We start from the raw sequence: 12,282 nt of genomic DNA, 5'->3' as shown, positions 1-12,282 counted from the left end.
CTCAACAAATGGGTTCTAAAGTCCCCTGGTCCTTTCAGGGAAAAAAGAGTAAGTAAAAAGCTTCTTTCAGGTCTTGTCAGCGCCCAGGGGTTTCAGGCCCATGCTGCTGTCTTACAGGGAAAAGGACCCCTTGCTTATAAGCTGAACCGTTAAATATCATCCCCGAATGTTCCTCATTCAAAGAAGAGGCTGCACATATTCATTTGTAAATGGTGGTTGCCGGCAAGCTCCCCAGACCTCCCCCAGGTCCCAGGAGGCCTTCTGTCAACAGGGGGACACTGTCTCCACATCCAGGGCAGAAGTGGGCAAAGGTTGGCTCCCTGCCTCTTGTCCAGGCTGGTTGTGTGGAGGGTCACACAGACGCCACCTTTGAGTCACCCCCGCAGGGCACTGTTAGTCTCAGACCCACCCACCAGCCGGGGACAGCCTTCCTCCTCTCCTGCACTGGGGGTGTCACCCCTCTGCCCCCCACTGCCCTTGGCACTGGTGCCCAAAGGCTGGGCACTCCCTCCCTGTACCCTGAGGGGGTCCCTGAGGCTTCATAACCTGGAGGAGAGGGGTTCACAAGTCTAATTGAGAGGACTCACCCCAGCCATTAAGCGAGCTGGGGAGAGGAAGCAAAACAAGAGAAAAGCCAGAATAATTTCACCTGCGAATTAATGAGAGGGCTTCGCAGCCTCCCAGTAGAACATGATGCTTTCTGATCCGAGTGATTCTGTTAATTAGCAGGTTGTACACACTGCGGCCAGGTGTGCAGAGCCTTGGAGAAAGCTGACAGCCGAGCTGCACTCGGGCTTTCGGGGTGACTGCTGGGGGCATCCCCAGAGGAGGCTGCCCAGGCCACGAGAGGAACGTGGCAGAGAATAGGGGGACACAGGATGGGGAGGAGGGTCCTCCTGCTCTACAAGCCTCCTCCCTCTCTGGACTCCTGATCCAACAGTGCTTCTTTCAGACTCAGACCTGCCATCCTTCCTCCCACCTCAGGACCATCGTCTGCGCTGTTCCCTCGGCCTGGACACTTTCCCATAACTCCCTCAGCTTATCCTTCTGTTCTTGGCCCAGGGCCCCCCACTTTCTTCTAGGTCTTGTTGGAAACCATTCCTTTCCTTTGGAGCTGAGTCTTCATTTGCATTCACATGTTCATTAAGTGGCTTTTAAATGTTTATACCCGCCTCCCACATTGGGCTGAGTTTTGTGAACATGGGGACTTATGGGCTCTCCTGACCCTTTCATCACTGAGACTTTGCTTGATGCTGAGCACATGTGGCCTGAGACAGCCAAGCACAGGCTGCTGCTGCCGTCACCAAGCTCTGGGGGCTTTGCTGTCACTGAGTCTGGCACAGGGAGCTCTGCAAATGGACAGGCGAGGCCCCAGGGCCTGCAGGCCTGGCTGTGAAGACATCCAGAGGAAGTCACGCCTGTGCTTCTGGCTACCGTCAGGGCCGAATTCCTGACTGATGCTTTGCTCCCACCCACTCCTGTCAGGGTGGTGGATGCCTCCCTCCCAGAGCACCAAGATCAGACCTGGGCCTCCAACCATACTGAGTCCTGCCAGTTCGCTTTTGCAGGACTTTAGACAAGTGTAAGTAACTGTTACTACATAAATAATCCATGTTCATCATGAAGGAGATGGGAAATGCTTATTATAGAGAAATGAGAAAACACAAGGAAGGGGGACGAAAAAAGAACTCGTCCGTGGTCCCACCCCCAGAGGGAGGCACTCCCAGCCTCTTGGGGTGCACATTGGACACTGTGGCTGCTGGGTTGGTCACTCAGCTCGCTGTCTCCATGTCGCACCTGGGATGCTCATCCCAAAGCACAAGCGCAAAGTGTCCCCTCTTCTGACGCGCTGTCACCTGTATTCTCCGGCTGACGGCCCCTGACTCTGGCCCATACCGCACTCTCCAGCCACAGCCTCCCCATGTCAGCACGTGTTCTTCCCCCCGTGGATGCTGCTGCCTGCCTGATGCACAGCCCCAGCCGCCTGTCTTCTCATCTGTGCTCCTCGGCATGTAGCAGGGACTCAGTGCACAGGCTGCTTTCAGAAGTCATGCCACTCATTCAGGCATCTTCCGGAGACACCAAGGGACGTTATTGGGAAAAGACGAGACCCGTGGAGTGGGAAGCATGCACGCACAGAGGGGGCTGTCAATGACCTTCACAGGATTTCACCTGCTGTTCTGAAGAAGGAGAGTGGTGGAATTCAGCATGACCACAGGAATGGGGCCAGGGCCAACCAGGAAGATTCAGGTTCAATACAAATAGACTGTCCAAGAAACAGACCTAAGGCGGAGCGGGATGCTCCAAGAGGCAGTGAGCCTCCCATCCCCAGAGGGATGCAAGCAGTGACTGGATGAGCTCATGGAGGAGGAGCCTTGGCAGGGATTCAGCCAGTGGATGAAGAGTGACTCCAGGGCACCGAAACCCCCAGCCCTCATTGACATGCTTGCTGGGGCAGGAAGATGACCTCAATCCCCCTGGCACAACCGGGGAAGTAGGTACTGTCAGTAACTGTATCTTACAGAGGAGAAGAGTGAGTTCCAGAGAGGTTAAGCATCACAGCTGGTGGAGAGGCACAGGGCTCAGTGCTGGTGGCTCGACTCTAGGCTGGGGGCTGCACGACTGTGCCCAATGCCTCCATGTGCCCAGGCCCATGCCCCTCAGCATCAAAGACCCGCATCTGTGAAGCAACAGCACACGCTCATGACATCTTCTGGGAAGGCGGGGGCCTCGCCCTACTTCCAGAGGGCCCCACTGCCTCTGAGGCCAGTCTAGCAAAGGCTTTGAGCCCGTGCCCACCGTCCCACTGCTGGCAGCAGCCAGGATGGGGTGTACAGGTGCCACCAGGGCCCCTCTCTCAGTGCCCCTCTCTGCAGCGCCCCCACACATAACTGGATCTCAAGACCTGAGTCTCAACAGCTTCTCCTAGGAACTGGCTCATAGCTATCCCCACAACAGGCCCCTCCTGTTCCCAATCCAACCTGGAAAACTCAGCGACATCTCTGCACCCCAGTGCCTTCCTCAGAGGGGACAATGAGCAGGGTCCCTGAGGAGGTATGGGTTCAGACGAGCCTGGAAAGCACCTCGAGGACACGAGACCACTAAGGGCCCCGTGGACACGATCACACGAGATCAAGAAGGGCCACACCCATGGTGAGTATGTGCTCTTGGCCCTAAATCAGGACGTGAGACCTGACAAACACACGTGGACTTACGGGGACAGCAGGAATGTGGAGCAGACAGCTCCATCTGGCACACAACATACAACCTGGGAGTCCAGTCTCTCATTTGCAGTTTGTGTGGGTGGTCTCCTCGCGAGGGATGAACTGCCCACCCCCACCCCCACCCCAGGAAGCCCAGCCACCAGCTTTCCAGGGAGACGGGACTCGAAGGAGCAGCTTCGCTGGATGCTGGGATCAGGTGAGGATGGAGAAGAAGCTGAGCTGCATGCACCGCCTTTCCTCTTCTCCTTCCACGCTGCCGTGAGACCCAGACCACTGTCTGCATTCCTGCTGAGGACAACTTCAGACTTCCAGGTTAGGGAAGATGTAGAGGGTCTGAGTATGCAAAGCATGGTATTTTCCCTTAGAAGATTGACAGGAGCCATTGATTATGGAAACCAGGCACAGCGTCTTCCTTCAAGACCATGTTGACACTGGCCTGGAGGTGTTGGCTATAGGTGATGCTTAGCCCACGATGATGCGTGGCTGAGGCCAGAACAGGCTGTTTTGATTCATCAGGTCAGGAGCCTCTTGTCCAGCCACGCTCCAGTGAGGAGATGGTTTGTGGGGGCCTTAGGGGTGATGGCAGGTTGGGGGTGGCAATGACTCCATGGGTCAGATCCCAGAAAAGAGGACTGTGAGACCTGGGGGCCGAACTGCACATGCAGGTGTGTCTGAAGCAGATGCAGGTCACCTGGCATAAAGGGGAGGGTGGGGGGGGTGGAGAAACCACTGAAGACCCCAACTCAGAGGTCTCTGCTGATGTTGTTTGATTTCATCGTTCAGAGTGGACCTAGAGCTTCTTGGCTGGCAGCTACAAAGGCACATTCACGTCCCAACTATTCAGATTCAACGGTTCCTACCGAGCTGTGGGAAAGCAACAGAAATGACCAGGAGACCTGATTGCAACTCCACAGGGAGTGGTGCTGAGGACCACTGAACAGGGGGAGGTCTGGGCTTAGCACTGGATGGTGGGTGCAAGCTTCTCACAGATGGACCAAAGTTGGCTGGAACGGGAGGACTCTGGGGTCACCACCCTCAATGCCTTTGTTTTCACTCAAAGTCATTTGCTGAGCTATGGTCCATGGGCCACCTGCTGCCCCAGGGATGGGGGCAGGTGGTCAGTATGAGGCCTGGAGGCTTTGCCGTCAAAGAACTTATAAAGAAGCCAATAACCACTTAATTGACATGGAATCACAAGCTATTTAAGTGCTTTCAAGGAAGAGATGGGGTGTCGTGAAGGTCCCACCCACTCCCACAGCCAGAGGGCAGAGGAAATGTCCTCGGGCAGTGACACATGAGCTGCAGGTTGAGCGCGAGGGGAAGAGGACCCGGCCAGGTGGGCAGCTGAGTGAGTCCAGCGGAGGGGCCTGCATGTCTCACATGGAAGACGGCCTGCCTGGGTGTACAGGGACCCCAGTTCCCTCATCTGTCAGCGTCATGCTCTCCTGGATTTTGTTTTGCCTCTTAGAAAAATTCCTGGAAGATTTGGGAATCCAGTTACTAATTCTGTTGGAGTTGTGAGGAAGCTGAAGTCACTTTCAGAGAAAACTATTTAGGCTGCACCCAAGGAAGGCCCCCTGATGACAGACATCCGATGTCATCTCTGCTTGTTCCTATTAGCATGTGTGGCTGTGACTATCATCTGTGTCATTAAAACAACATCCTCATCATCCTCATCCTCACTACCGTCACCATCATGATCAACATCATCACCATCATCACTGTCATTATCACCTTCAATATCATCATCATCACCTTCAATATCATCATCACTATCATCACCTTTAATATCACCATCATCACCAACATCATCACCTTCAATATTATTACCATCATCACCATTATCATTATCACCACCATCACCATCAACATTACCATCATCACCACCACCCTCATCATCACTATCATCATCACCTTTAATATCATTATCACCATCATCACTGTCACCATCACCTTTAATATCACTGTCATCACCATCATCATCATCATCACCATCATCACCATCACCATCAACATCAGGTTGAGATGACGGGCCTTATTTCTGACCTACGGCAACAAGTTTGTACCAGCTAGAAACTGGAGCCATGATGAATCTCACAGATCACGCTTTGTGGCTTCACTTGACTAATGAAGCAATGGACACTTTTTAATGGTCTAATACGGTTAGTGGCTTTCAAAAGCAAATAGATTTAGAACGAGGGAGGCAATAGTTGTCTCTTGGGTTAAGGGGTAAGCCTGTCACCCAGAGGTTCAAGCGTGCCTGATGAAGGAAGGAAGAGCTCTTGAGTGGATGGCTCCTTTAGTCTCTAGCTTCATTATTATTTTGCATGTTCTTATTAAAATGTCTTTATTCATTAGAGATTTTCATTTACTTTTAATTTAACCTTTCCATCTTAATAAATTTCTGCATCCCACAAGTGCTTCAGTAAGCATGAAAGGAGGGTTTTGACCTGGAAGAGGGATAGTGGGTCCTCTGCTGCCTAATAAATTACAAACTATAAGAGTAATTAAAATATCAACCTTCACATTGAATTGTTTGTATTAGCAAAATGAGTTGGAAAGAGGAGCTCAAAGGAAAGCTATTTTAAAAATTCTGATATTAGGAGAAAGTAAATATGGCTAAATGGAGACTACGGAAATAGTAGCTCCAGTTTCCTGAGGACCCAGCTTGTGAAAAAAGTTGTGAGATATACAAATAGAAAAGTGTAAAACAGAAAGATGTTACTATGTACAATTTATTACAAAATGAAGCCATGTAACTGTCACTCCAACCTAGGAATGGAACATCACCAGTTCTATGAAGCCTTGATCATGCCCCTCCAGGGAGTAGCTCCTCCTCTATCAAGTTAACCACCGTATTATACTTCAATAACAAGTTAAAATGTACTTCACCATGTTAGTAAACAAAATCCTGTGTCTATCAGTAAATGTAGAAAAAAACCACTTTAGGGACTTCTCTGGTGGCTCAGCAGTTAAGACTCCGTGCTCCTAATGCAGGGGACATGGGTTCAAACCCTGGCTAGGGAACTACGATCCTGCATGCTGCATGGCGAGTGGCCAAAAAATAAAATTAAATTAAAAAAACTCTTGAAACAGCTCATCTAAAATTATATAAAAAATAAAAAAATCATAAAATTCAGCATTTACTCCCTAACCTTTCCCATTCTCTGTATTTTCCATTCTTTTGATTCTCTGTGCTTTACTCTCCAGATTTCCCTCTGAGTTCACCACAATTCAATAATTCCTTTTTCAGTCTGCCAAATCTTTCAATCAATTCACTGCATTTTCATATTTGCTACCATATTCTTCATTTCTAAATCTTACATTCAGTTCATTTCCTTATCTTCTGGTTCTCTGGAAAATCACTGACCTTGTCTTTGATCTCTTTGCATATAGTAAATGTGGTTATTTTCAAGTCAATATCTAATGATTCCAATATCCAGATCCCATGTGTGTCTGTTTCCATTGTTTATAGTTTCTGCTCCTTTTCATTCACATTGTCTTGTCTCACTGTGGACCTAGTTATTTTTGTAGTGTGGGCTAGACTCTATTTTTGCAAAACTGATCTTTCAAAAAATCTGGAGAACTTTGATGATGTTGTCTTTCTCTGGAGATGATTCCTATTTTTTTTTGTCAGGCATCTTTTCCAAGTTTTAGAAAAGAAGATTTAGAGTATTTTGCCCAGAGATTTCTAATTGTCCCCAGCAGGATAGTTAATCCAAATGACCCCACCTGCCACTTCAGAAAGCAAAACTGACCTGTGCTTCCTCAGGAAGAAACTCCCTGGGGAGGTCCCCTCATGATAGGTTTCTTTACTCCCCCACCCCAGAACCAGGTCACTGGGGAAATCTTTGAATATATGGGTGTATTCTAAAGGGTTGGGAAGTCTCTGACAGTCAAATTCTCCTAGTGCTGGACCCTGGACAGGGCTTTTTGGAGAGAAGTTCCTGGGGACTGGCTGTGTGCAGAGTGATGTGCCTGATAACAGGATTGAATGGGAGGGGGGATCATGGTTGGGCTGTGGTTGCTCCTTCTCTCAGAAAGGTGTAGAAGATGTGGGTTTCAGGAAAACTGAAGTGTCTCCGAGATTTTGGTGGCAAGTGAGATATACTCACTGTGAGTTATCAGGTTGGATGGATCCCTAAGGAGCCCTGAGGAGAGCTCGCTAACTCTTCTCCCATCAAACACCATTGCACCAGGCAACCCACAGCTTCTTCCTGGCTGTCCTTCATGTGGAGTTTAATAAAGAACCAGGCCTGTTTATTGCTGACAGCTTATGGTTGTCATGAATTAACAGCACAAATTAACCTTTCTATGTATGTTCTTAGGATTCCAGACTGACTTATTTCCCATTTGGCTCAAATCACTAATGAATCAATAGAGATCTTGGCATGGATCAGATTTTCTATAGGGGGAAAATCTCCAAAGATTTCAGATTTACTGGAAAACAAACGCCAGGCTATTTTCTCTCCTCCACTAATAGCTGTGTGACCTTGACAGTCATGTCAATTTCTTGGGTCTAGGTTTCAACATCTTTAACATGAGGATATTGGATGAGAAAACTGTCTCAGGCTCTAAATTTTTCTGGGTTGCTATTTTCCAAATATCTTAAGAAAGATTCTAATACCTTTTCCTTCCTTCAACTACTACTGTTGCTTATACACAGTACGTCCTCAATAAATGTGTGACAAATACATTAATATATACCTTGTAAATATAATATGGTATTATATTATGTCAGAAATTATATATATATATATAGCTTATATAACATATATGATTTACATCTGATAACATTCTAGTTATTCATTTTATGGTTTAAAAGTCAAGTGCACTTCCATTTCCAAAAGGAAGAACTGTTACCAGACGAGCCCTTTCACCATAATCATTAAAAAACTGGACAAAAATATAAGAGGCAACTGTTTTCCCCAAGTGGACATGAAGTAGCTCAGGCTTGTGATCCCTGAGAGAATGGAAACTCAGAGGTGAAAACAGTAATCACTCTGGTTCTCTGACTGGGAACAGTTTCCTGACTGCAGTGGAAAGAGCAGACAGGCTACTGCAGTCCCACTGGTCTGAGAACCTGGGCAGCTCTGGTGGGACAGAAGAAAGGAGACAGCGATGTAGACAGGGGCCCCAGAAGTCTGTGTAGGGGTCCCTTGTGTGTCCATGCCCCTGCCAGAGTGGAAAAATCAAGTTAATATCTCACTAAGACCCTGAGCAATCAACTGAAACATCAGAAAGGGTACATCTTAGGAGCCAAGACCTTACCCTGGAGTAAGATGTCCTCTAGATCCATCCCGACAAGATCACACTCAACTGTGACAAGATCTGAAGGGCAAATGAGTTGGGAGGTGAGGGGCCAGGGCTTTTGCTTGATATTGACCAACAAGTCCAGAACTACAAGTTCATGGCAGGGCTGCCAGTAACTGAACTGTCTGCTGAAGGGTCAACACTCTTAGGAAGGTGGATGAATCCAGGTCTCTACAACATATGACTCATGATTCCAGTATTCAGAACAAAACCACCAGATACATAAAGAAACAGGAAAATGTGACACATAACCCAGAAAAAACAGTCAAAGGGGACTGAAAATGAGATTGCTCAGATGTTGGACTTAGCAGACAAAGATTTTAGAACAAATTGAAGACTGTTTAAAGAGCTAAAGGACAACATATTAAGAAGATGAAAGGAGTATATGGTTCTAAAGAGAGAACAGAGAGGGAATTTCACAGATAAAAGGAAACTATAAAAAGGAACCAAATGGAGATTCTATGACTCATTAAATAGGCTTAATAAAGATGGAAGTAGAAGAGGAAAAAATAATGAACTGGAAGAATAATTGATAGAAAAATGTCAACCTGTGGACACAGAAAAAGACTGAAGAAAACCGAACAAAGCCTCAGAGACCAATGAGATAACAGAAAATGGGCAAACATAAGTATAATTGGGGTTACAGACAGAGAAGAGTGAGGTTGGAGTGAGGGAAAATATTTGAGGAAATAATGGTCAAAAACTTCCCAAACTTGTTGACATCTGAGCTGCTCAGACAACTCTAAGCAGAGCAAATATACAGTGAAGCCCTTCACAGTCCAGTGTTGAAAACCAACTACTGCTGCTGTTGCTAAGTCGCTTTAGTCGTGTCCGACTCTGTGCGACCCCACAGACGGCAGCCCACCAGGCTCCCCCATCCCAGATTCTCCAGGCAAGAACACTGGAGTGGGTTGCCATTTCCTTCTCCAATGCATGAAAGTGAAAAGTGAAAGTGAATTTGCTCAGTCGTCTCCGACTCTTCGCGACCCCATGGACTGCAGCCTACCAGGCTCCTCCGTTCATGGGATTTTCCAGGCAAGAGTACTGGAGTGGGTTGCTATTGCCTTCTCCAGCTGAAAACCAAAGATAGAGAGAAAATCTAGAAACAGTCAAGAAAGAAGAAACATATATATACAGGGAACCATGGTGAGAATATCAGTGACTCAGAGAAAATTGAGACCAAGAGAAAGTGGAACAACATCTCTAACATGAAAGAAAAAACTGTCAACCAAGAATTCTGTATCCAGTGGAAATATTCTTCAAGAAGAGGTAGGGCTGAAGACACCTTCAGATAATGAAAACTGAGATAATTCATTAGCAGCAGACCTGTTTCATAGAAATACCAGGATATGTCCTTCAGAGTGACGGGAAATGACACCAGAAGGAAATGCATATCTACAGAAAGGATTAGACAGTCTCAGAAATGGTAAATAGGTGGGCAAATATAAAAGCTTTTACATTTTTACTTTTTCTCATAACTTACTTAAAAGACAATTTACTAAAGCAGGAAATATTAACACAGGGTGGGGTTTATAATGCTCATGTAAGTAGAAGATGAGATGGTTGGATGGCATCACCGATTAAATGGACACTAACTTGGGCAAACTTCAGAAGATAGTGAGGGACATGGAAGCCTGGTGTACTTTAGTCCATGGGGTTGTGAAGGGTCAGACATGACTTGGCAACTGAACAAGAAGTAGAAAATGTGTAATGCTCACACAGGGGAGAGAGTTGTGTTAGTGAAAGTGTACTGTGGTAAGGCTCTTACATTTGTGATTGTACATTTAACATGTGTGAGTTTTATTGAATATAAATTATGCTTCAATAAAGTGGATTTTAAAAAGTCAAGTATGGAAGTATCCCCTTCCTGTCATTGGTCCCACTTGGAGCCTGAGGTCAGCAGACAGGGAGTTGTACCCATAGAAATACTAGGAGCTAAAATTTGCTAAATGCGTCTTACACACTGACCACAATTCTAAATGCTTTGCAAGCCCTTGAGTATTTAATCCTCACAACGACTCTTCAACATAAATGCAATTTTAACCCCCATTATTGATCAATCAGGATGCAGAGGCACACAGCTAACAGGTGGTGGCTCTGGGGACTTGAGCCTAAGGAGTGGGACCTCAATGCCAGCATCCTTGGCCACTCACTGTCTAGAGCTAGCCAGAGGGAACAGACCCAGTGTCACAGGTGTTTGGGCTCATGTTCTTCAAATCGATCACTTCACGGAACACTGACTTCACTGTGTCTTCATCTCCTCTCCCCTCATTTTTCTTCCCAGCATTTATGGGTCACTTGTAAGTGTAAGTGGCCTTTATTGTGACTATTATTTTAAATCAGGTGACAGTCACCTTACTGCTGGCTGTAATGTCAGGTTTGGGATTTCCACAGAAGGGCCAGACATTAAAGAGAATCAATGACAGGGCTTCCGGAGCTTAGGAAGCTCTGTCTCCAGTGTGACTGACACCATCCACCACAGTCCTGGGCACAAGGTCAGTGTTTGGGGAACTGCCCTGTCTGGACTGATGGGTACCATGATGGGAGCCCCTGAGGGTCATTCCCTGCCTGGGACTCAGGCTAGAATTAGTAATTCCAAAGAAGTTCTCAGCTCACTGCTGTTCTCTGTCACTGAAACACAGGACGATACTGCTCAGAACTTCAGGGCTGAGACAGTTTAACCGTCTTGTTTCCCAGAATGAAAACTGCAGGTCGGAGGTTAAAGGGCAGGTCATGTGGCTGACCAGACTCAGCTCCCTGGTGTCTCCACTGCAGGCCCATAGTGCTTCCACTCTCCTGAGGCCCTCAGGGACAAGACGACCACTTTTCAGCCCACGTGGCCAGGGCTCAGCGACCATCGAAAGGCAAATACACCGATACCTGAAGTATCACCTGTGCCCGTCTCGAGAGCCAGGTGGGCATCTGTGTCCATTTGTGTCTCCTCCAGTGACAGAGGCCGGTTTGCTGTAGGGGGTGACTCTGCCCTGGAAAATGGCCTGAGTCCATCTCTGTTCATGGCTCTGGGAGAAGCACTTGGGCCGTGTATGCCTGCCTGTAATTAGGGCCAAAGCCCTGTCTTTCTGGACCACTGGGCCAGCCAACCCACCAATGAAGCTCTTGGAGGCCAAGGGCCTGACTCAGACACCCACCTCTGCATTTTACAGGTGGTAACCCGGACATTTGTCACTACCCGCGTTTTGTTCTCAAATCAAAAAGGGACATTTTCCTCCTGGGGGAGTCTGTGCATCTCAATAAACAGGTTAAGTTTCTTGGTCCCTATGAGTTTTTAAGCTTCTTCAGGTAGAGCATAAACAGTCGGGACTTCCCTGGTTTGGTCGCGTGTGTCACTGATACTCAGTAACTTGTCCATCAGACTCCACTGCATCATGCATGGAGCATAGTGGACAAGCCTCAGCTACACAGCATGTCCTGAGAGTGTCAGCCGGTTTCTACACACACAGCAAGACTCACCCCAATCCTCTGCCTCCCTGTGCATGTCTCCAGGGCCACAGTTTTCCTACCTCTTCGTCCTGAGGTCCCAGATGCCTCTCCTTACCTACTCTTCAAAGGCCTCTCCTCCTCTTCCAAGGAGTGCCACCTCCTCCAGGAAGCCTGTCCTGATTGCTACCTACACTCTCCAGAGTATGGAGTCCCCCAGAGCACACTGGTCATAGGACCCATCTGCTTTTTTTTGCACATCTCTATTTTTGCTCTATACCATCATTTCTATGAACATTTTTTCTTT

General features: G+C 47.6%; 1 protein-coding gene across 2 annotated transcripts in view; it reads right to left on the bottom strand.

Moving 5' to 3' along the window:
* The window catches only part of CACNA1C (calcium voltage-gated channel subunit alpha1 C), a 384,443-nt gene that overhangs the window by 122,332 nt on the left and 249,829 nt on the right, over positions 1–12,282 (bottom strand). The window lies entirely within an intron of this gene.

Source organism: Giraffa tippelskirchi, chromosome 4, assembly GCF_054371585.1.
Source record: "Giraffa tippelskirchi isolate mGirTip1 chromosome 4, T2T-mGirTip1v1.2.pri, whole genome shotgun sequence".
Taxonomy (NCBI): Eukaryota; Metazoa; Chordata; class Mammalia; order Artiodactyla; family Giraffidae; genus Giraffa; species Giraffa tippelskirchi.
This window is presented reverse-complemented; position numbering and strand designations above follow the sequence as displayed.